This window comes from Xiphias gladius, chromosome 15 (genome assembly GCF_016859285.1).
Source record: "Xiphias gladius isolate SHS-SW01 ecotype Sanya breed wild chromosome 15, ASM1685928v1, whole genome shotgun sequence".
NCBI lineage: Eukaryota > Metazoa > Chordata > Actinopteri > Istiophoriformes > Xiphiidae > Xiphias > Xiphias gladius.
In genome coordinates, this window is record NC_053414.1 from 12529911 (window position 1) to 12553893 (window position 23983).

Genomic DNA, 23983 nt, shown 5'->3' on the forward strand with positions numbered 1-23983 from the left:
TTTTGAGAAGCATTTTGTATTTCATCATTTAGTAGGTGACTGCTATGGATGAAAAGTCAGCAATATAATGTTAACAGCTGACAAATTAATTTAATTACTTGTGCATCGAGCTGGTGAAAATGTTTTCTGTTTTGAAAATTAATGGCATTAACTGCTACCCTCTAGGAAATCAAAAGCTTCATAAAAGCCACATAATGTCTGTTCTCTTGTTATTGGGAAATTAATTAATTGTGGGTGTTGCCGTAAATTCACACAATTGGCATTGTGAATCTCTGCCTTGGTTATTTGTGCTATAGATAAGAAAAAACACTGAGAGCTGCAAGTTTAGTGAAGTTGAAAAATCATGTAGCTTAGTAATTACATCTGTGCATTTACTGTTACTCTTCTGCAAATTTTTTTGAGTTTGCATACTCGTGGCATGGGCATTTGTACGCACGCATGTGTCCATTTGTGTGTGCACAGGTGAGTAATCCTTGTGTGTATTCAATGGATAAAAGGTAATTTTAGGGAAGAGTTTCTTGGCTAATCACAAACTTTGGCACACATTCCAAGGATGTTCATTTCAAGAACATACGATGCAGTCTGCTGTCATTTCAAAGCTTGTCCTCTATAAACAGATGAGTGTAATTTGTTTTGTAATTTCAGCCAATTTGTCCGAAATGCCAAGTGGCTTTCCACTGAACGTGTGAAAGCACTCAAGAACAAAAGAGCCATAGTTATTAATTTAATCAGTGTTGTGCTAAAAAACATGTTTAAATGCATGCTTGTATACACACATGCACAAAAGTTGTACTCACACAGCCATACAAACACACAGTTACATATTCTTTAAAATACAGTCTGTTGAAGTAAAGGGGGTCATGTGACTTTAACTGAAGCTATCATAGCATGCAGCTCAGGTTCAGGTCAGCACTGAACCTAAGCATGCTGTAATTGTAGAGGGGGCTATCTGAGGTGAGCAAACCCGAGTATTTGTACAGTAGCACAATTCCTATCCAGTTTGGTGCCCCTGCTTTTTAAATCCAGTACGTCCAAAAAGCTGTCTAGCTGAGATGAACTGCTCCTTCTAGATGAGATAAAGCACACTCAGTGTTCCCCAGTAAGATAGATGGGTACATTTGCATGCCGAGCTGTCAGTTTCACCGCGGCCAGGCCTCTTTCTTCCTTAATTTCTTTGAGGCTTTTTTTTTTTTTCTGCATTTTCCAATGTCTGGCTCCCAAAAGGGAGTACTACTCTAAATTACTACTAGTTAGGGGATGCCATGATGGCTAATGTATTATTCTGTTGACTGACCGTGGTCCTTAATTTTTGCACTTTAAATGTGACTGTAATGGGTAAAAGGGACAAGTATCCCATGCAAATGGAAAGAAAATGGATTCAGGCCATGAATAGACCCGATATTTTAGTTCTGTTTTGCCATTTCAGTATTAGCATCTTTATCCTGTTCAGGCCAAATTACTGAAATGAGTTATACTGTATTACTAATTTCTCAGTGTCATGCATTGAGACTGAGACAATGTCATTTATGGTAATTTCACTTTAAAAAGTCGGTGGACAAATAGCATATATGATATATGCCCTTAATACATAGTGCTGTATACATTTAGAATAATAAAGGCTGACTCGGATGCCTTGAAGCTTTGGAGCTTCTGCTATGGCCATGGTAATTGACCTCCAAATCAGTATTCAAATGCTGTTTTTTATTGTTGCTGTTGTTATTGTCATTATTATTATCATTATTATTATTATTGTTGTTGTTGTTGTTTGTTTTATTTTTTTGTGCAATATAGCTCTCAGCTAATGTTACCAGCACTGACATTGGGACAGTGTCACGTGACCATGTAACTGTGGCTTACAAGTTACAACTGTGCTAGCAAGATGTCGAGAAAGTCAAGCGAATAATTTCCAAAATTGCAAACATTACCCCCAAAAAGTCGAGTGCCAGATATGCCAAAGGAAATTGGCATATCAGAAATCTACAACTAGTGTGGATAATTCTCAGTGAAGTTTCGAAGCCCCCAAAAAATAGTATTCAGGTCAGCTCTACAGTAAAAGATGAATGAAAAAACTTCAAATCCACATCAGCAGATAAGCAGCAGTGTCAGGTGAAAGTGATGACTGTGAACAATTACGAGAAAATGGATAATAGAAACACCGTCACTCCTACAGAGATAGATCTATACTTCTAGCCCAACAGTCTAAATATTCATATATTATGCCGTTTTATGAACAAGTTTTTATCTAATGCGCTTCCACACTGGATATGTATATATATATATATATATGTGTGTGTGTGTGTGTGTGTGTGTGTGTGTGTGTGTGTGTATATATGTGTGTGTGTGTGTGTGTGTGTGTGTGTGTGTGTGTGTGTGTGTGTGTGTGTGTGTGTGTGTGTGTGTGTGTGTGTGTGTGTGTATATATGTGTGTGTGTGTGTGTGTGTGTTTGTGTGTGTATATATTTTTTTAAATTTATTTTTAAATTTTTTTGCAACTGCCCACCAAGCCTCATATCCAGTCATTTTTCCTCTACTGCACTGGAATTCTTATGTTCTTTAAAATTCTTTATTAATGCCTATTTTTATTTATTTTTTTTTTTATTTTCTGAAACCAGCCTCAGTTTGCAACTCAATACTGAACTAACTGAACCTAAGTTTTTATAGTTTATTTGTGTGCTTTTTGATAGTATCTTGGAAGCTTTGTCACCTAGCCAGTGAGTTTATCCGACACGAACTTCAGCTGTCCAGGGAACCAGCAGAGAGACTTTGTTTTCCAGAACTTCTGCCTGGCTGGCAAAGAGTCATTCTCAGCCTTCACATCTGTTCCATCAGCTGGAATGAGGTCATCAGCTGAGCAGCCCCGCTTCCAGACAGGTGTTGGTTGACCACCGCTATATCTCAGAAAGCACCACATTGCTGGGAAGTTACAAGTGGATTCAGCACTGATACAGTCTACAGTTTGGATCCAACTGAAAGGGGCCAGCTCCACGCCACAGAGTTGGCTAAACTTTACTTCTGATGCCAAGAGTTGATGTCGGCTAGTGCTCTGAATTAATAATATTATTAGTTCTAGAGAAATTATTCATTCCCTTTATGTTCCTCCTTCTCGAATAATCCTAATTCACGTACTTTATTTCACTATCGCGAAACTAAAGTGATCCATGTCATTCTGTCATTCAAAGATCAGTTTTATTCATCTGTTTCATTCTGATGTCATGACTCTTTAATCCTTATTAATGCTACATTTATTCAGTTGCTTTTAGTAATTTAGTGACAGTAAATGTCCTCATTTATTTTTAAATTGTTGCCTTGTGTTGTGTGTTCTTTTAAGGCAAAAACAAGAGATCTCTGAACTGAGAGTTTAACTACTTCTGATTTTAAGACAGGTTAATTTCATTAATTAGTTTGGTTAATTTAATTATTTCATTTCCTTCAAAAGAAGGTGGTGCCCCACAATGAGTGCAAATTTAAATTTAGATCTAAGATGTGGCCTTTGTTCCAGTTTTGTTTTGTGTGTGTGTGTGTGTGTGTGTGTGTGTGTGTGTGAGAGAGAGAGAGAGAGAGAGTGGGGCAAAGAGGCGCTGAGTGAATCAATGCGCTGCGTACAGCTCTACAATGAAATAAGATGTTACCTTTATGAAATAGTAAAAAAATAGAAAATCAATATGTGGTGGACAAAGCTGATATTGTGGCGGGCCACCACAAATAAATCATTGTATGAGAAACACTGTGACAGCCGACTAGGAGTTTGCCAAATGGCATTTAAAGGACTTTTAGTGCACAAGGAGAAAGATTGTCTGGTCTAATAAGACAAAAACTGAGCCCTTTGTGTAGAACCCCAAGCACTGTATCTGGTCAAAACCAGACACTGCTCATCACCTGGCTAATACCATCCCTATGGTGAAGCACTGAGGTGGCAGCCTCATGTTGAAGGGGTGCTTTTCAGCGGCAGGGACAGCGAGACAGGTCAGAATTGAGGGAAGGATGAATGCAGCCAAATAAAGAGATCTTTGAACAAAACCCGCTACCTCTGGTCCTTGTGGCCAAACAACTCAATTCTTGTCTCATCTGACCATAAAACTTTCCTCCAGAAGGCTTTTTCTTTGTCCATGTGGTAAAGATGTATGTTGTACATCCATTATACCCCAGAACGAGAACAGTTCGAAAAGAATTAATCGAAAGTCCAATTTTGCCACGACATTCACGTCCATGATGAGTGAGTATGTATGCATGTATGTAAACTTCTGACAACTGTAGATGTAAACAAGGTACAGTGTATTTTCTTCTCTTGTACCTACTTGGCATGCAGGTGGAATTTGGTACAAGCCTCTAAATTGATGTTAAATGGAAGTTGCCAGCGATGATGAAAAATACATTGGGATGTATGATTTGCTTGTTAATATAAATACACAGTCCACCGCCACAAGTCTTACTGGAAAACGATGATCCTCGTCTTCTCAGTAGCAAGTTAGCCCCTCAAGCTCAATGTCTTTGTCTGGACTGTTACTGCTTAGCCTTTTTTCAGTGAAAACAAAGACGTAGCATTTTTTTCATTGTACGCTAAGTAGTCCATCATACAACACGTGCAAATGGCTTTATTTTAACCTGACAGCTAAATTGAAGTCTCAGTATTACATTGCATCTACAATCATTCAGATGGTGGTTAAGACTTTAAACATTCTACAGTGTACTAACCTTGCAGTAATCAACAGATTAATCACGCTGATAATGTTTTGTCTTTGAGATTGTCAGATGTGTTGATTAAGCTCAGCAGACATTTTTGAGGCCTTTGTTTTGTGGTATTTTTAAGTATCTGTGCTGTTAGTGTTGATAAGGCTCTGTGCCTGGCCACTTTTCCTCTTTGCTGCTGCAGTTTTCCTGCTTTTGTCATACATCAACTTGACTTTCTACACTAATGCTCCAGCAGCACAGGCAGTGAATTCTGGTTTCTTTGTACATCTGCAAGGCGCATTGTGTTGCTTGACATGGTGACTCTGTTGAAACTAAACACATGCTGCTAATTGATGTTCTGCTTAATATGACCTATTGAACTTGTGTAGTTCCCTTTTTAATTGTGTTTCTATGTAGTCGCCGCCTGAATTCACCGATTTAGTGATTACTGCAGGGATATTTAATTGAGCTCCTATTGTGTGTTTGTGTTACTTTACTTTCCATCTCCTGTAGTTGCAGCTGAAGAGATGATAATGTCAGCATAGTGTTCAAGAAACCTCAAATGTTTTCTGATGTAGCCTTACAAAAGCCCATGCAATAGAAATTAATATTGGGAAATATATAAGGAGTGTCTTTTGCAAGTACGCTGACTATAAATGCAAAGAACAAAAGTCTCTTTACCTTCACTGTTCTGATTTTTGTTGGGCTGTAGATTAAATCTAATTTGACCAGAAATAGTCAAATGCCAATGTATACAAACTATTTAAATTTTAGAACTGTAACTGTTCTAAATGTATTATTTTTTCCTGTAACTTTTCATACATTCAGTGTGAGCAGTAAATGGAGCACTCAATGTCACTGATGAGTTTGGGAGCCAGAGGGAAATATTTATGATGGAATTAAATTCCTTTTTTCCCTTCTCAAACTTGAAAACTGAAGTTGCTGCATGAATTTGTCGGAGATGAAATGACAGTGACTTTCAACATCTGTGACAGCCATCTGTGGCATTCCAAAGGTGGCCTTTTCCATTTGTTCTCCATATGCTCTGGCTCTTATGAGATGAGTCGTTGGGAGTCTGAATACAAGACTTGTGTCGCAATGGAAACCTAACAATGTCCCCTGAGCTCTCAGCTCACATTTGCAATGACTGACAGACAGTTTCTGTTGATCACAGTCTTAAGTCTCATTGGAGATTACTGCCTACTCCTGCTCATGAATACTCATAAGCTTTAATGCGGAAAACAACAAGAACTGGTTCTCTGGTTCATAAACCTCCAGGTGTATCATGGAGGAATGATTAAAATAGCTTAGGTAGGAGGATGAAATGTGCTTTACAGTCTATTTAAATATCCACTGTCAATTAGTGTCTTTTATAGAAACATATTCTTTAGAGACAGTAGGATTTATTGTGGTGGTTGTGTTCAACTTTGAAATGACAGTGTCAGACAACTGTTGCTTTCTCAGCAAGTCAGACGGTTAAGGAATCTATGTAAAGTGGGATCCGAAAAGTTAAGACAATGTGAAGCATAATTATGAGTCCTGTTGGATGTAACTGTGATTTGAGTTTGTGGCATGGTGTGCCGGTCCCGCTACCCCTCCAGGGAGAGATGGAGCATGGGAATATATTGACAGATTAGACTTACATCAAAAAACCCACAAAACCTATCATTATTCATTCTTCCTCCTGCCAATGTGAAGTATCACTGTCTCTTCCAGTCTTGACGCGCGCTTACCAAATCCACAAGGGGCCTTTCGTTTAACTGCTGTTCCCTTCATATTGCTGTTAAATGGTTCATTAGTAAGGCTAAGGTATCATGTACTCAAGGACAAATGTATTGGCTCTGCAGCATTACCTGTGCTGTCATATACATAAGGAATGGAGAGCGGAGCTTAGTGCTGTCTGTGTAGGTCCAAAAGAGAGTTGTCTCTGAAACCAGGAAAGTGATGCATTGAGGATACAGTATTTTAATTATCTTTTGACATTAATTAAATAATCATATCTAATTATGATGTCAAAGGTATCTTACTGGGTTCCGTTATGAACTGTTTGATACCGGCTTAAATATCAAGTCAGCCAGAGAGACACGTGAGCAAACATAAACACCTTGGTTATTCTACATACTGAATACCAAATATTATGCATGTGTCTACCTTATATTGAATTATGCCACAGGGATATCAGGCTTTAAAGAATCTATAATAACAGACTCTACAGAATAGAACTATATGATCATTTCACGGGTTCATAAATTTGCCTCCATACAGGCAGTTCAGTGGGACATGGGCTGAGTATGAGGGTCAGTTCAACAGAAATGTGAAATGATCAGACTGTGGAATCACTTGATTAAAATAACAGAGGAAAGAATAAACAAGAATGCGTTTATGTTCTGTAACTTTAATGGTTTATTTTTACTCAACATTGGAGGAGGCTGATATGCTGTATATCCACAGGAATAACACGAAAACCATTTAAAGTAAGCTTTTGTGCAAGTCTTAAAAAAGCATTTGCAAATCCCTTGTTTAAACTACATGGCATATGGTCTGAAATCATATCTTAAATTTTGCTTATGTAGCGGCCTAAGATCTTGAGCTGCACAGTTGGCTATTGAGTTTAGGAGAATCAAATATTGTGTTTTTAGGAGGAAAACTGATGCATGCAAGCTGTGTCAATAGGGAAAGTGGAAAATGAAGAGTTTTTTTTTTTTTTTGCTTTGTACATACTAAGTGATTAAAGTATGTCAGTTTTTCATGAAATCGCTTGACAAAACCCTGAAATATTCTCTATCAAACGTTGTAATAGTTTAATTTGATGTGTTTAAGTTTGATAACATTTTTCCTTATTTTTCAATTTAATTAGTATTTATTCAGATTTCTACAGTGTTGGACATTACATTTTTGAAAATGTATGTGTGGCATTCTGGATCTAGCTTTTATTAATTTGAGGTGTCTTGTAAGCCAGTGCAGGATGGGCATAGCTGTATGCATGACACTATAATAAAAACTTAAGTCATTCATTCATTTGGTATTAAATATGGATTCATACTCACACTTAAGATATGTGACTCTGACTGTGTCACTTCACTATTTGTAAGAATAAGAACAAATGAGTAAAAGAAAAAAGTCTTTACCCAAGAGCTAGAAAATGACTTTACTAACTTTGTGTTTTGGTGCCAGCAGTTCCATGAAGTCCCCAGCCCCCATAAAAATGTGGGGATGTATTTATGGTGGAAATTCTGTCAGGTACAGCACTATCACTGAGTGGATCTGCAATGCAAAACACTTTCATTGGCATGTTTGTCTTTGAAAATGGGAAGGTGTTGCAAAACTTTGCAAATCATCCTTCCCTCATGTCTTATTTCCCACCGTATTATCTCTCTCTCAATTCAATTCATTTCAATTCAGTGTGCTTTATTGGCACAGATGTCAGGGGAATAGTATTATTAAGGAGAGAAAAAAAATATAATTTATTAGGTAAAAGAAAATAGATCAAAAACAAGAACATGAAAAAAAAAAGTAAATGTGGTTTGCATCTGTGTGTGTGTGTGTGTGTGTGTGTGTGTTCCATATGCATAATAGACCATATTTGGGATAATTGTCACATTCAGTGATGTTGATTTAATAGTGTGTCCCTCAGTTTGTGACATGTGGTCACATATTGTGCAGCTAAGTATGCTGCATCTCCCTCTCCTAATATCTGTTGCTTTTCACTGTTGCTTTTTTTGTGTCTTCTGACACATTTTAAGAGGAAGTGCATTTAATAATTTGGTTTACTCTGTTTAGTGGTTGCATAGCATTGCTGGTCTGAGGTTGAACGGTATTGGGTGTTATTTGATCAGTAAGTCTCAGGACCAGCTTGCAGAAGGGACTCTTTTGGGGGTTCAGTTCTTGGGTTTGTAGTGCCTGAAACTTGGTGTGTCATGGGGGCTCAATTTGAGCTGTAATCAAAATATTGGCACCAGGTGCTTCTGTATGACTTCCCTCCTCTTTCACCTCTGTTTTAAAACCCTTACGTCTCTGGTGGTCTGTCAACAGGAAACAGTAGCGAGTTATGTCTGTACATTTCACTTGAGTTACATTGAGGTGCTTTCTAAGACAATGACGTATTTTAAAAGATCGTTTTTGAATATATTACACCGTTAGTGGTCGAAGTTCTTTGTTATTCTGCAATTTTACCTGCTATTCAGTAAGCACTTCCTTCTCATTAATTACCATCACAACTGCCTCAACATGTCATGATATTTCCTATCATTTTTAACAAACTACTACCAGCTGTGATATTTCTGATAAGTTTTTCATTTTTATACACTAAGGCTGAAAACAGCATCTAGGTGAATACATAGCCATGCATACACTTAGTTGATGAAATTCATGAGGAGAGGGGTAAAAAACAAGGCTAATTTTTCAAGAGCAGGTTCACAAGAACCATGCCATCTGTAAAATCTGTTCAGATGAATACACATGAAATAAATGTTAACTCTGCTGACAGGGTATTAATAAAAGGTCTCAGTGTTTGATCTAGAGGCAGGGTGAGGGTATGTGTCAGGAGAGGTGTGGATTCTATCTATAGTGGGCGCAGGGAGGAGAAACCTTATCTCAGGCTAACTGATGTCTTATGGGCTTTTCGACTCCCTCAGGTTGATTTTGACTTCTTTATCATGGGTGGTACACACCGGGCGGATTAGCCAGCCAATCCTGGATCAGTGAAACAACGCTACACTGGTGACATCCAGATTGATTATATCCTCAAATGGCTTATTAAGATGTACCAGATCTGGCTGGTTGGGAACTAAATTAGATTAACCGTGAAAGTAAAACCAGGTTTCCAGATGAGGTGAGGTGGTTGTTCCTGTCATCATACTGTCTCACAATCCTTTTAAATTGCATTTTAATTGGTGGGTGGTTTAGATGATTACGTATCACTTTTTTATCGTGGAGACATTAATGATGGGCCTTTTTCACAGCAGACGTTTTTACTTAGTAGGAAAAGGACAAGTGTTCCTAACGACATTAACAACGGCTGTGTTTTATTCAAGTGTGCCAGCAAGCCATGAGAGTGTGACAGTGTGAGAGCATACACAAAACCAGGACCCTGAGCTTCTAAATGAAATTCAGCCAGTGAGACTATTTACACCTGTGCTTTCTTACTTTGACGTGTCAAAATATCTTATGTAAAAAAGGCCTAATTGGGAAACTGACTTGTTTTACATTAAAATCAGGCCAAGTTTTGAGTAGTGCAGATAAGGTACAGTGTGTCTTCAAATTCTTAATCTTGTTCATTGTGACTGGAGCATCATGAAGGAGTATGTCCGCAGCCGTTGCTCTCTTGGTCCAACAGTGCTCCTACAAATTACTATCATATGCAACTAAATTTGCAACTCTCCTTGTAACTTTTGGTTACGATGCAGGAAGTAGTGAGATATTCTAAAAGTGCAGGGATTAGTAATGATGTGGAGGTAGTAACTGGAACGTACCAAGTGCTTGATTTGTCACTGGAGGACCAAGTTCACATCCATCTCATGCTTTGGGTAAGCACTGACTCTTTGGTCTCTTGAAATCATTTCACATTCACTCAGAATAATATACTTAATTCAGTTTTAGGGTGGATTTTTAACTGACGGTTTTTCTTTACAGTCCGTAAGGCGAAAAACGTCTGAAGGCTGAAAGCAAAACTAATCAAGAAGAAGAAATATTATCCATTGAGAAGTGCCTGTGCTGGTGCCTGCAATTAGCAGGTCTCAAACAAAGGGTATTGAGGCCGTGTTGATGATTGGAGCTGTTAGTTTACTAAGCAGGGAAAAAGGCTTATGTTTACCTCTTGCTACCCCCAAAACACTGCTCTGTGTAACCTGCTGTGTCTACTGTTTCCCCAGCGACCTGAAAAACCCAGTGTGAAGAATTACCCATCTGCTGGTCTGCTGGCATGTAGTACAGCCCAGTATGTGAATTAAGGAGATCAAGGGAGCGCATATCTTTCCTCACCCCTCCTGCGAACTTGGGTTGTGTGTGTGTCCTGACTGTGTGCTAGGTCAATGTGAAAATGTCTGATAACTTGCCATGAGGTCCATGAGAACAAATGTGCAACATAATGAGTGAAACACAACAGAGTATTCTTGAATTAAAGTGAAACGCATACTATGCGACAGTTATGCTATGTTATAATGATTCTCCTTTTACCCTGTTATTTCAGGGTAAACAACATGTAAATAACAGACCATGAAATTAATCCTTTAACATTACTTCACATACCCTGAAGGAGTAAGCAAATGGGGGTGAAGTAATGTGATGTACCACATTTCCATACAGGAGAGGTGGGAGCACACTAAGAATTTAGTTGGAGAGAAAAATGAAGATATGTTCATAGCCACGTGGAATGTGCATAGCAATGCATAACACTGTCATTGTGAGGAAAGAGATTCAGGGCCCATTTTCCCCTGGGAAATGTGAATATTATTAGATAATGTTTAGAATAAGCAGTCATGGATTGAAGCTTTGCAAGAGTCAGGATGCTCTTCAAATGAAGGTGGTTTGATTAGCATACAGTCAGATTGTCCAACTACAACATGAAGTTTGAGGCTGTATGGAGGATTTCAGCCCCCTCCTAAGCATTGGTTGCAGATCCTGTACAAGAAATGCATCATCAAAATCAGAATAACTGTATTTCCTTGAAGTTCAGTGCTTTTGGATAAAACCAAACCCAATATACAGTACAGTAACAGTACTTTGTAGTCAACCACTGAAATGACCATTTTTGAATTTTGAATAGCATTACAGTCTGGACAAATGTGTCTTAGGATGGTTAAAGTGTTCTTTAGTAGGACTCGAACCTTTAGTCGATTAATCAACTAGTCAAAGAGCAGAAAATTAATTTTGAAAATGGGTTAATCATCAAGTTATTCAGAGAGCAAAAAGGTTTATGCTTAACTATATCAGTGTTGTTTGCTCTGCTTTAGTGCTGTACTTTCCTCTGTAACGATTATTTTTGTTTTTGACTAATCTGATGATTATTTTTTTCATTAATCGGTGGTCTATACTGTATAATGTCCAAAAAAATTGAAAAATGTCTGTTCCAGTTTCCCATTGTCCAAAATTACATCTTCAAGTAGTTTGTTTTGTCAGACAAACAGTCCAAAACCCAAAGTAAATCATCAAATTCTCGCTTTTAAGAATCTGAAGTCAGGGAATGGTGCCATTTTTGCTTAAATGACTAAAACAGTTATTCGAATAAAACAGGAGTTGCTGATTCATTTTCTTTTGATCGACTAATAGATGAATCGAGTAATTGTTACAGCTCTAGTCTTCATTAATAAGGTATTGTGTCACATAGTGTTTAGTTTCTTGCTCTCAAAGAATTTGTAGCTTTCAAAGTAGTGAAGCACATCTGTTCATCAAAAACCCACTGTCAGTATTGTGTACAGATCTACAACCTCACACTAGCAGTAATAATTAGATGTGTTTAAACAAATTCATTTTTTTAGGTTTCAATAATGTAGATTTGCTACTACTAATGAACAATGAACCACCACTGCAGATTGCTCCAGGTCAGCCTGAAACTCTTTAGATATCTTGCGTGGTATTTTTTCCACAATCCGCATCAACATTTGCAGACTCTCACTGAGTTTCTTCTTAGCACCACACCCAGGAAGCGCCTCAACAGTTTTATGACTGTGAAACTTCTTGATAACATTACGAACTGTTGAAACAGGGATTTCAAGATAGATGCCTAGTAGCCTTTGGAATTATGTTTTTTGATGATAGCATAGCTGATGCTCTCAGACCGCTCTGTTGTTTTCAACAACATTGTGAGAAAGAAACCGTAAACAATCAGCCCCTTTTTATGCAGTAAAACCATCATTCATCAGTTAATTCAGGTCATGTGAATACTAGAATTAAGACCAGGTAAATTTTATTAGTTTTTTTATTTTGTTCAAGGAACTCATTTAAATTGTATTAAAATAATCTGGTTGGTTGATTTGCATTTATTTCTGAAGATATTCTGAATTATGTACTTTAAATTCAGGGGTGCCAATAATTTTGACCACGACTATACCTAAGTTCCTTGGGGCTGTTTAATATCTCTGGTTTTATTATTTTTTTTCTGTGATTGTTTTCATAACTGGCACTGAATCTCTAAACAGCTAACACTTGAATCATTACACTCAGCGGGAGCTGCAATTGGAATAAATTTTACTGTAGCTGCAACCTTGTTATAATTTGCACTTCACCTAGTCATTTAGTCATCAAATGATATTTGTGATAAACTTTGTTCTTAATCATAAGTCAGCCACAGGGTAGTAAATATAAAACAGATACAGTATGTCATAGAGACAGTCAGTAATATAGAACTTAAGACTGTAAATCTTACACATAGCACTTGGAATGTCTGTGTAAGAAAAATGCACCCAGTAGCTTTTGGTGTTTTTTGTTTCCACAGGGCTGAAACAAACATTGATTAATGCATCAATTGCATATTATAATTATAATTGCATATCATAACTGTGCCTTATATCTCACCTCCTGTAAAGTTAAAGGCCTTCTGGTCTTCTGGTTTTCATCATCACCTCCAATAAGCAAACCAATCATCTGACACCTGCATATAGGATTTACCTTTTTAGTTAAAAAAAAAAACAAAACAAAACAATTTGCAGTACTCTTATTGCAGAGATGGTGACAAGCTCGAAAACATCTATTTTTTTTGTGTGAATTTGACAATTTTGGGTTGGGGTTTTAGTAGAAACAGAAGTAAACAAGGACCAAGCTATTGTCAACTCCTGGGCTGTAGTTTATCTGTCTTCTGAGATCACACACCACTGGTCCACCCATGCTGATTGTTGATCTTGTAGCTACAGGGCCTGTCCTTTCACCACAATATTGTCAAGCTCCCATAAAAATGCCATTCTAGTAAATGAGATGCATTAGCCTTGTGGGGAACATACTCTTCATCAGCCCCCTTTAAACAGTAATGATTAAAACTTCTTCTTTAATAGTGCTTAGAGAAGAGGCTGCTTTAATTTTGGCTTGTAGTCAATTAGTCTCTTGGGAGACAATTCATCATCTTTAAGCAGTAAACTTTGGCCATAATGATAATGATATTTCAGAATTCTTAAAAAGAATTGCTTTAGACTTACGATGAGGTCTTTGTGTTAAGGCATCAAATAATGTTACATTTCATGCCTTCTAAAATTCTGTCAAAACATGAGATTATTGCCCTTTCATCATCAGAAAAGACAGTCACTAGGATTCATCCTCTGAGCACCATGAATATCTGTAGCAAATGTCATGTGACTCCATCCAATAATTAAGACATTTCACTTAAAAACAAAAATGTCAACCATATGATATTTTTGTCACTGACGTTATGGGAAAAGTCAGTAGAAAAACCAAAGTAACTAGGCTGGAGACCATGAATGTCTGTGCCAAATTTCTGACAATCTATCTAGTCTTTGTTAAGATGATTCAGTCGGGACCAAAGTGGTTGACTGACTGATGGCCATCGCTAGAGCAACGCCATACTTTGTTTTAAATAGAAATGTAAGTCTTACTCTAATGCCTTTTGTGTTTCAGACAAAAAAGCATTGGGTCACTGGATCATTTATAACAATAAATTGAAGTGGCTCTTAAGGATGTTCTCCAAATAAATTTTAAAAAGCATGATAAACATTCCATGGGGAGTGCAAAAAAAGAACATTGAAAAGTCGTCTCTGCTTGAGTCCTGAATAGACATCAAGCAGATACAGTAGGAAATCCCATAACAATGGACTAAACCACAAGATGGTAGTGTACTTATACCCAGCTTATCTGAAGAAATAAACATGTTCTAATGATCTGAATTTTTCAGTCAGCCAACTTTGTAGTATAGTCAGGAATTATCCTGTCAAGTAAATGTAAACTTAGAATGAAGGAATAAGGTTGAAGAAATTCCTTTTAATGGTATGAAAGAGTTCAATTAGTTTAATTTAGCATCTGAAAGAAAGAGACATGCATGGATTTGAACAAAAGTCATTACAGCTAGTAGAAATTCAAAATAGATGAAGGCTTGTAACAATGGAAGATTCACTGGACAAAAACTTGAAGGAAATATAAAATTTTTCAAGGAAATCTACTTCCTTTAAATCAGTCGAAGTTAGCTGTATGACAAAAAACATTATTTTTCGAAAATAATATATTAATGTCTAAATACCAACAATCAGCTAATGACCGTCAACTGTGACCTCTACCAGTTGAATGGTATCCCAATAGGACTCCATGCAGCAGGGGATGCAGCTCCCAGTGACTACTTCAGCTTTATTAAATAGACAAATGTTTAGTCAAAGTTTATGTCAGAGTCTGAAATGTCCAAAATTGTCCATTGTATAATTCATTTTGAATTAGATAAGAGTGCAACCTTTAATCTGATTCATGTCATGGTTATAGACTGCTGTTCTACTTCAGAAATGAAAGGAAAGGGTACTTGTTTTATTAACTTGGCTTTGACTTTGTTTTTACAGAATAATGAATACCATAATGCTCTTTTAATGGAATTACAAATGTAGGGCATCGCAGTGGCAGTGTTGTTTTCTGATGATCGATGATGTGGTATTACACAAAAACAAGACTTCAATATGGGATTGACAGGCCGAAATTAAAATGTCAGCTTGTTATCTCGTTTAACTCACACTATATCAAACATTTATGGAACAAAAAGATGCATTTTACTGGTGGAATTCAAATGCAAAGCATTTTACTAATAATGAGCATTTAGAGAAAATAAATTATGTATATTATGCTATCTTATGTGAACATACTGCTAAAACACAAAAAATGATTAACTAAGGAGCTGATTCTTTAGCATAGCAATAATTTGCTGTCAAAGTGCTGGCATAATGTTGGTTGTGCCATGTCAAACAAATTCCCTAGTGCATGACACACAAGTATTACATAGTGTAATTTTTTTTTATTGCAGACCATGTGTGTTCACAAGTGTGTATATGCATGTTTGTGTGTGTCTTTGCAGCTGGCATCAGTATCCAAATTTAAAAGATTTCTTGTGATGATAAATTAGGATGACAGTTACAGATTAAAAATCAAAAGCCCTGCTATTACCCACCACAATGCAAAAGTTTTTTGGAACAAACAACATACTAGTAATTTTGCTGTACTTGTTGCTTTGACAGTAGTGGGAAGAATGTAAAATGTCATAAGGATGATAGAGCAAGGTTTATGGTGTCCAAAATGAAAAGTGTTGATATATGTTAAAGGAATAGTCTGGAGATAGACTGTTGATATTTGAACTCAACAGCAAAACAAATATGCCCCTCCCTTCAGTAATCCTTAAGAAGCGCTACACCCAAAATTCATGGACGCGCATTGCTAAGGCAACGATACAATGGGGGAATCCAGAACGTCGTGGAAGTGGATACTCTTTCTCATAGCTGAAGCAAAACAAACCTTATAATATAAAAATTCATCAAACAAATGACATGCACACAAACAGAACGGATTAAATTACCACACCACTATATTTTGGCAAACTAGAAATTAAGCCGAATTTCCGTTGGCAAGTAATTTATCGTTACCAGACTAAGAAATTAGGAACAGGTACCTGCTTGCTAACTAACCAGTTGCGATTAGCTATCACAAACAATAGCAACAGGACGAAACAATACACACCTATTGGCTCTTTGAGACATAGCAAAACGAATGTTTTAACCACTTATCAAGCAGAAATGGAGCAACCTCTTCATGCCTTTCATCTCTCTCAGGTCTCTCCATCACAGTTGGACTGCTGGGACAAATCTCGGTGGCTGTAATGTTGGCAGCCAAATTGGTAGAAAGGTGGACTGTTAAAAAGATTGTGCAATCTCCACCATAGGAAAGGCACACTGATGTTGAGCGGGTCTTCCCCCTCACCTGATCATAGCCCTTGTTTTTCAAGTTTTGTTACTCAGATCTTCTCCCTAGGGCTGTTTCTCTCCTCCTCTGTTTGTAGCATGTTAGCATGCACCGGAACTGCCGTCTCTGTCACTCCCACTGCCCCCTTTTATCCTACACGATTTCCCCCCAAGTGCTGATTCCCTTGAATTGTTGGTCCGATCCACTTTGTTTATATCCCTTTAAAGAGCCAGGGCTGTGTAGGAACACCATATTTTTTTTCAGCACACACACAGAACGGACAGCTAGCAGACCTTGCGGAGATATTCACTGAATTTGACAAAAAGTGTATTAGATTAGAATTGCTTACCCTACCTTTAAATATGTTGGATTTTTGATATTTCTTGTGTACAAGTAGTTTGTGATGGTTCTGGATCAAAAAAGACAAAGGTTTAACCAGAAAATCCGCATCAACTTCTGTAGTTTTTAGTAGTGCAACAAAATTTGTAGAAATCCAGTAATTGCTTTGAGAAATCTTGTATGGGCCAAAGGTTGATAAAGTTTGACCTGATGACCACTAGATGGAAAGGCAGGGGGTGTCAACAACATAATTATGCATTTTCCCCTGGGTTCCATGACGATTCAAACTAGATTTCATGGTAATTGGGTCATTAGTTGCTGTTAGATAAAAGTGCTGCACAGATGGGCAGACTGACCAATATGTCATTTTTCAGGCCTGGCCACGAGCCAGGAAGATATTCTTATGAAAGATGACTTTGCAATGACAAAAACCTACACTTTTACGTCATCTGTCCAATTTTCCAAACAAAGTCGAGATTGATTGCAATTACAAATGATATTTCAGCTGTTTTTTATGATCCATAGCTTGCTCCGATCAGCCCCTTCACTGTTTTTAACACTCAAAAAATCCTGAAATATAGTGTAGTACCACAAGGAGATTGAGCTAATGAAAAAATCTCAGAGACACCGAGAGGGAACGAGAAAGAGGGAGTTGTGTGTGAACTGTACAAGTGCACGGTGTCTCTGATATAGAAGACAGGTCATAGAGAAAAGCTGACACATTTCTGTCTTCTCTCAAGACTTAAAAAACAGCCAGACAGCAGGGGGCTACCACTGGCTACTCTTATTCAGTACAATGTAGTATTCTGGGCTTTTGCAAGACTCTTTTGTGATTTGATTTTAATTGCAATGAGTTATAAGTGAGCGCACAGACTGAGCCACCTAAGATGCACTTAACTACTTGCTATTGAATGATGTTTTTGTTGTCTTCACTCACCAGTCAGGTGAACTTATTTTTTGGGTTGTTTTTTTCTGACAGTGCAAAAGGCTTTTTTTTTTGCTGTTCAAAATATTATGGTATTATTTCTGGACCTTATGTCTTAACACAGTCAGCAGGACTAAAGGGTAATGCAGTACAATCCTCTTCCACAACTTACATTTTCTTTTCTGTAGGGATGCCAAAGTAACCCTGTGATGTTTATTTTAGAATATCGATCATACGTTTTGGAAGTCTAGTAACAGCTTCTGTTATACAAGTCAGATTTCACTGTGTTTGTGTATGCCTACGTTAGTGTTATTACTAGTTTTCTTACATTCATTTAGTATGAACATTTGCATACTATGAATTGGTAAACGTGTTGGTTGTATTTTTCAGTATGTTGCTGTGCTATACAGCCACTTACCAGTAACCTAAGAGTTTAGATTTAAAATGATATTTTAATGATATTTAGTCTAAATAATTGGAATTAAAAATGCTGTAAAATTGTTAGTTATAAAATGTATTTACAGTTATGTGAAAATCTGTAAAAATCTGAAAAATGTATTGACATATTAGTTTTTAGTCATAATTCCGAGCTCTGCCATTTTGCTGTGTTGCAGACAAATGTGGGTCTCAGTGGGTTTTTTTTGCTTGTTGTCCTGTTGTACGGTGGTATCACCAAAATGTGAAAATGCAATGTGGAAAATTTCGCCTGTTCTTATTTTACTCTACTTTTTTTTTTTTTATTCTTTTAAAAGTCGTGTATTGCATGTATGTATGTATGCCAAGCACACACACACACACTCTTTCTTGTCTTTCTTTGTGTTGTTGTATTTGGGAAACATGCTTGTTTTTTTTTTTCAAAATTTATTATTTTTTTCTGATGCTGCTGCTGCTTCTTGGTTCTACGTCTTCCTGACACATCTTTGTAATGCCTGTGCCCCTCTGGATATATATAAGCCTGCAGAGAGAATGACTGCAGATTGAGGGTCTTATCATATATATCTTACATGGAAGAGAGTTTTACTTCCTGTTGTGTGCCGTGATGGAACCGCATGTGTAAAGTTATTGTTCTATCAAATGATTTGTGAGTTTTACACATGAGACACAGACACAGAGCATTCTCATTCACATCTCCACACAGCACATTTGTTGTTGTTTAATTTGGCATCATAAATTTGAAAGTTTTGATTTTTTTTTTTTTAGTCGCTGGAGTCTCGGTTCCATGAAGTGGAAGTGCACATCAGAAAGTTTTATTATGGGATTTTATTGAAGGTTCTTAAAGCGTTGAGAAAGCTTTGCTTTTATAATCTGAAAATTACAAAACAAATCCACCCAAATAGCCTTTTTTTATGCTTTATTTCAATAGATTAGTAGCAAATAATAACCATACAAATAAAGCAGATAAAAAAAAAAAAAAAAAAAAAAAAAAAAAAAAAAAAATAAATTTAAAAACATAAAAATAAAAAAAAAAAACTTAAAAACTTGCACTGCTGAAGCCTGCAGCCTGCACTGCTGCCTGCCCTGCCATAACCATTATATAAGTAAGTTTGTAGTCTAGTCTCTCCTAGGATGCTTGTCTTTGATATAGCTTGAAAGAGAACTACAGGCCATCAGCTAGTACATAGCAGTTGCCCCCCACACGACGTCAGTTTGGGACTGACAATAGTTTTTCTGGGAAAAAACTCTAGGGAGAGAATTTTAGCATCAATGCCTTAAGCGCCATAATGTCAGATGTAGCCCTATATTGTATGTGCACTAAGTCTGTGAAAAGAAATTAAATGTGGCAATGCAGCAGATTTAAAGAGAACAGTAAGAGTGTGTGAAATACTGTGACTGTTTCTAGCTGGGGCTTAGAACTAGGTGATCAGTATGGTCAAGTCCGTGTCCAGGCAATTAATAGAATTACATGGGAATAGATGGTTTGAGAAGTTGTCTTTATATTACGTTATTGCTCCACAAAATGACAAAAATCCCCAGAAATATGAGTGATAGCCACATTATAGTATGTCCTGTTTATGTGATATCATGTCTGAGTCTGGTGTAGAGGTCATTATTGGAACTGGATCCTGGTAATTGAGTCCCATCCCTGACCTCTGTAGGGCTGGTTCCAAATCACATTCAGTCTGACCGAGTTGGGTGGGGTCCCTTTATATTCCTGTAGGTCTTGAGTTTGTGTATCAATATATCTATTACCTGTGGATCCAAGCTGGCTCACTGTCAGAACTGATCATGGTGCGTTATAATCATGGCAAGGGAGAGACTGTTTTTTCGAAGCGAGAAGTGTGTGTGAACTGTGAAGTGGAGGGAAAAATTACATTTATAGCTGCTAATTTCAACGACAGCTGCCTGTTAATTGGTGTTGCGTTGTGCAGCCGTCAGTGTTGATGTGTTCTCTGTATTTTCTATTAGGGACCACATTTTGGATTGTTTCGGTTTGGAATGGGTCCAAGTGTCTCTAATAATTCATGCAAGTAGGTTTGAGTAAATTTCATACAGGCCCTGGATCAGGTCCAAAATGTTGGATGTCTATTCTGTGCAGTCATTTCAGTCTTGGGACACATCAGTCAAACCACTTGTACAAATGCACCCTGGGAAATGAGGAATGGGGAAGTGGAGACAGGTATTCTCAGTTTTTATTAGAATCTCATGTCGGTCAAGCACTACATTAATAGATTTCTATAAGAGTTCTATCATGAATTATTTTAGGATTATAGGTACTTGTTTCTCCTCTGGTTATTGAATTAATTTCCCCCAGTTACTTTCTGTTTTATTGTTTGTTTTCATGGTTTGAATTGCAATGTAAGTGCTTTTGATGAGATAGTAGGTCTTGATAAAATCATTGTTTTTTCCGATTAATCGCAGTTTTTATTTAAATGATCCAATAATGATTTTTAAAATCTCAATATCAATCTTTGCATTTGCACCTTTTCTTAGTAAACAAGTAGTAACAAGTTGAGTTATTACAAAGTGCACAAAAAGGTGACTCAGGATGGCTAGCTGACTGTGGCTATCTCATAGCGTGGGAGTGACAGACTGATTTTAGCTCTGGTTTGTGTTTGTTAAAGAGATATCATCTCTGCTTACGAGACTTGAAACCGTGGAAGTTGACTGAACAGTGTGTGGATTCAGCCTGTCCCTGCTGGGAAGCTAATGCTAGCTAGCAGCTGTCTGCAGATGTCAGGCTGATGTCTGCAAACAGTGCAGATTAATTAGTGAGCAGACTTTCAGTTTCTGCCCTGTCTGTGGTCAAAGTGATCATTGAAGTGGATTTCTGCACTTAGTTGAAGCATCTGGTACTGACAGTCTATGTGTAGCTATATGGAACAGCATTATTTTTTAAAATGCATAATTATTACTCCCTTGTGCAGGCTTCTATTGGATATGTGGGCCTAAAAAAATATTGATTTCATGTTTTAGTTCTGTTGCATTTGCCAAGGATAACAAATCCTTTGTAACCTGGATATGTGACTACAATTTAGCCTATAATTTGCACTCTACACAGTTTTATATTCATGAACCTTGTTGCTCACATGTTGTATGTAGAAGAAATTTTCAAGTTCCCAGGATAATTTCTGAGCAGCGCTTTTTACACAACATTGGTATTTACATGATGTGACTGACTCATCAAGAATTTAATCGAAATTAATCGATTCTGGACTGAGTGGAATTTCAAAATTGAATCGGAAGATCAGTTTTGATATCCAGCCCCATGAGTGTGGAGTGTGCTTAAATCATATTTTCCTAAATCCATGTAATTATTTTTAGATGAGAAGCAATTTGCGGATCCATAGAGCCCCTTATGCACATTTTCTTTCAGTCTCTCTTTTAGTATTCCCTTTTTTCATTCTCAATAAATGTAATTTGGTGTGAGACATTTGGGGAAAAAACAACAGCTGAAGAACAAAAGGCTCAGCTAAATTTCCTTTAAAATTAGAACAAAGAGGCAACATTAAAAAGCTGGGCTTACTTCTTTAGCATCTGTATTAATATTGTATTTTCTTTACCTCTTCGATTTCCTCTCTTATTTTCAGGAGCTAATATGTGAGTTAGACAACAATTAGAGTCACCCGTTGTCATGTCCTCAGCTCTCCGGCTCTTTCATTTTTTTCATGTCACTCTCTGCAGCTTTCTGTTTCCTTCTCCGTGATGACTGGGGCGAGAGAGCGAGAGAGAGGGCGAGAGAGAGAGAGGGCGAGAGAGATGGTATGATGTCAATATCGCTATCAGCAGATCTTTTCACTTGTCTATTTTTGCTGAGAACCGCGCACGTGTGAAATACTCTAGATGATGAGCTGCACCTCAGACACACGTCTCACGCGGGCTGTTTGGCTGCACTAACCTGTTAAAATGGGCGCCGAAATGGAGAGCAGGAGGTTCCGTGCCCGTCATGCACAGGTGAGGTAAGTAGTGTGGTAGGGGCGTAAATCCGTACACAGACTTGCACACCTGTCATCTCAGGCAGACATTTGAAACATGTTGCTCTAATGTTTGACTTTCCCATCAAGGATTAATTAATTTTGTCCCTATATACTGCTGATACTGCTCCAGGCCTCCTCCCCACTCTCTTTGTGGACACACTGGACCCTTCATGTGTACCTTTTTTAGTCTCACTGTTGAGTCTCGATTTCCCACAGCAGGCTCAGGTACATGCGTCGGAGACCTGTTCCCAGGGGAATGTTTGTATGTTGCAGTTGTCTCCTATCCCTGTCTTTAACTTGATGCATGGTGCCCAAAGGGCTTTTACCCTCCTTTTCAACTGACTAGGAGGTCTGCAGTACTGACATGTCTAACTCAGTAGAAATGACTCTTCAAGGGCTGAGAAAGCCCTTAAAGATAATGCTTTTTCTTTTGTGAGAAATCCTCCTGTCACTGTCACAGTTAGACAGAGAGCAAAGGGGAGCTTTGAAACATACAGAGCTGTCACCTTCAAAGGAGGAAGTTGGAGTTCTTAAGGGTTCAACCCAAACTATAGGCTACCGACCACCCAGACTTGACCCTGTTTGAGCATTAAAATGTAAATTAATTCAAGTACAAAATCACAGTATTTATTTTGTTAAATGTTTTCATCACCAATTTTGATCTTCATAGATGCAAGAAAATTAAAAGGACAAAGAAATCCTAGGTTGGATAATCTCTAGGTTATTTTTATTTTTATACATTTGAGTTGAAAAGAAGACTGTTTTTTTGACCGCAACAGAGGGGCCAGCCCTATAAACGCCCTATCTGTTGCTGAGTGACTGACTGATGACGTTACACAATTGGACAGCCAGCCGAGTCTGTCTGTCAACAGAAATAGAAAAGCATGTAAATGAGAACAGTTTTATTGGCAATGCCTGACACTAAGCAGAGTGCAAATACGATGCGATGACCTCATGAATATGCTAATTAATGTATTGTGTCATCTAACAACATTTAGTGATTTTCTGACCTAGTCTTGCTGTATAATACTTTTTGCCTTACTAGTTGTTGTCTCTCTGTCTTTCTTTCCCTCTCTGTCTGTCTTGATCTATAAAAACACTACATATATTACTGATGTTCTATACTTCAATTATGCTTTAAAGTTGGGTTATTTCATTTTGTGAGACTTAGCTCTTAGCACATTTCAGGGGAACATTACTCTTCTATGTTTATCCTTTAGCTAGCTATAGTTAATTTGAACAATTGTTTTTAATTTTACAATACGCAATAAGATCATAAAATCTGATTTTTTGCAATAACCTTTTCTCAACTTAATGTTTATTGGGAACATTTTCACAAATATACAAAAAAGACATCTTTCTCCATAATATATAGAATATAAATAAACAATTTTTTTAAAACCTCCTTCCCATCATGTCAGTCTCTACCCAGTCATCCCCCTACCATCCATACTCAAATCATTCCTCATTCACTTCTCCTTATCCAACTGATAAGCATACCTTGATCCTCATCCAAACGTCTCATCATTCCCCTCTACATATTCATCCCACCGTCACACCCCTGTCACTAACTTCTCACACTCCTCCAACTATCACACTTACTACTGTTCAAGAAGCATTAATACGCAGATACTAATACATTTATAAAACCACAAGTCACCCCGTAAAATAATGAAACAGCGCTAAATGAAAAAACATGAAGAAACATATTGTAAATAGTACAGTTAACCTGATAGCTGCAGTCTTCCTGCAGAAAAGGCCCTTAAAG

The 23983-nt window shown here is 37.4% G+C and overlaps 1 protein-coding gene across 9 annotated transcripts in view; it reads left to right on the forward strand.

Moving 5' to 3' along the window:
• inpp4b (inositol polyphosphate-4-phosphatase type II B) overlaps window positions 1-23983 on the forward strand; it is a 237754-nt gene that overhangs the window by 17579 nt on the left and 196192 nt on the right. The window lies entirely within an intron of this gene.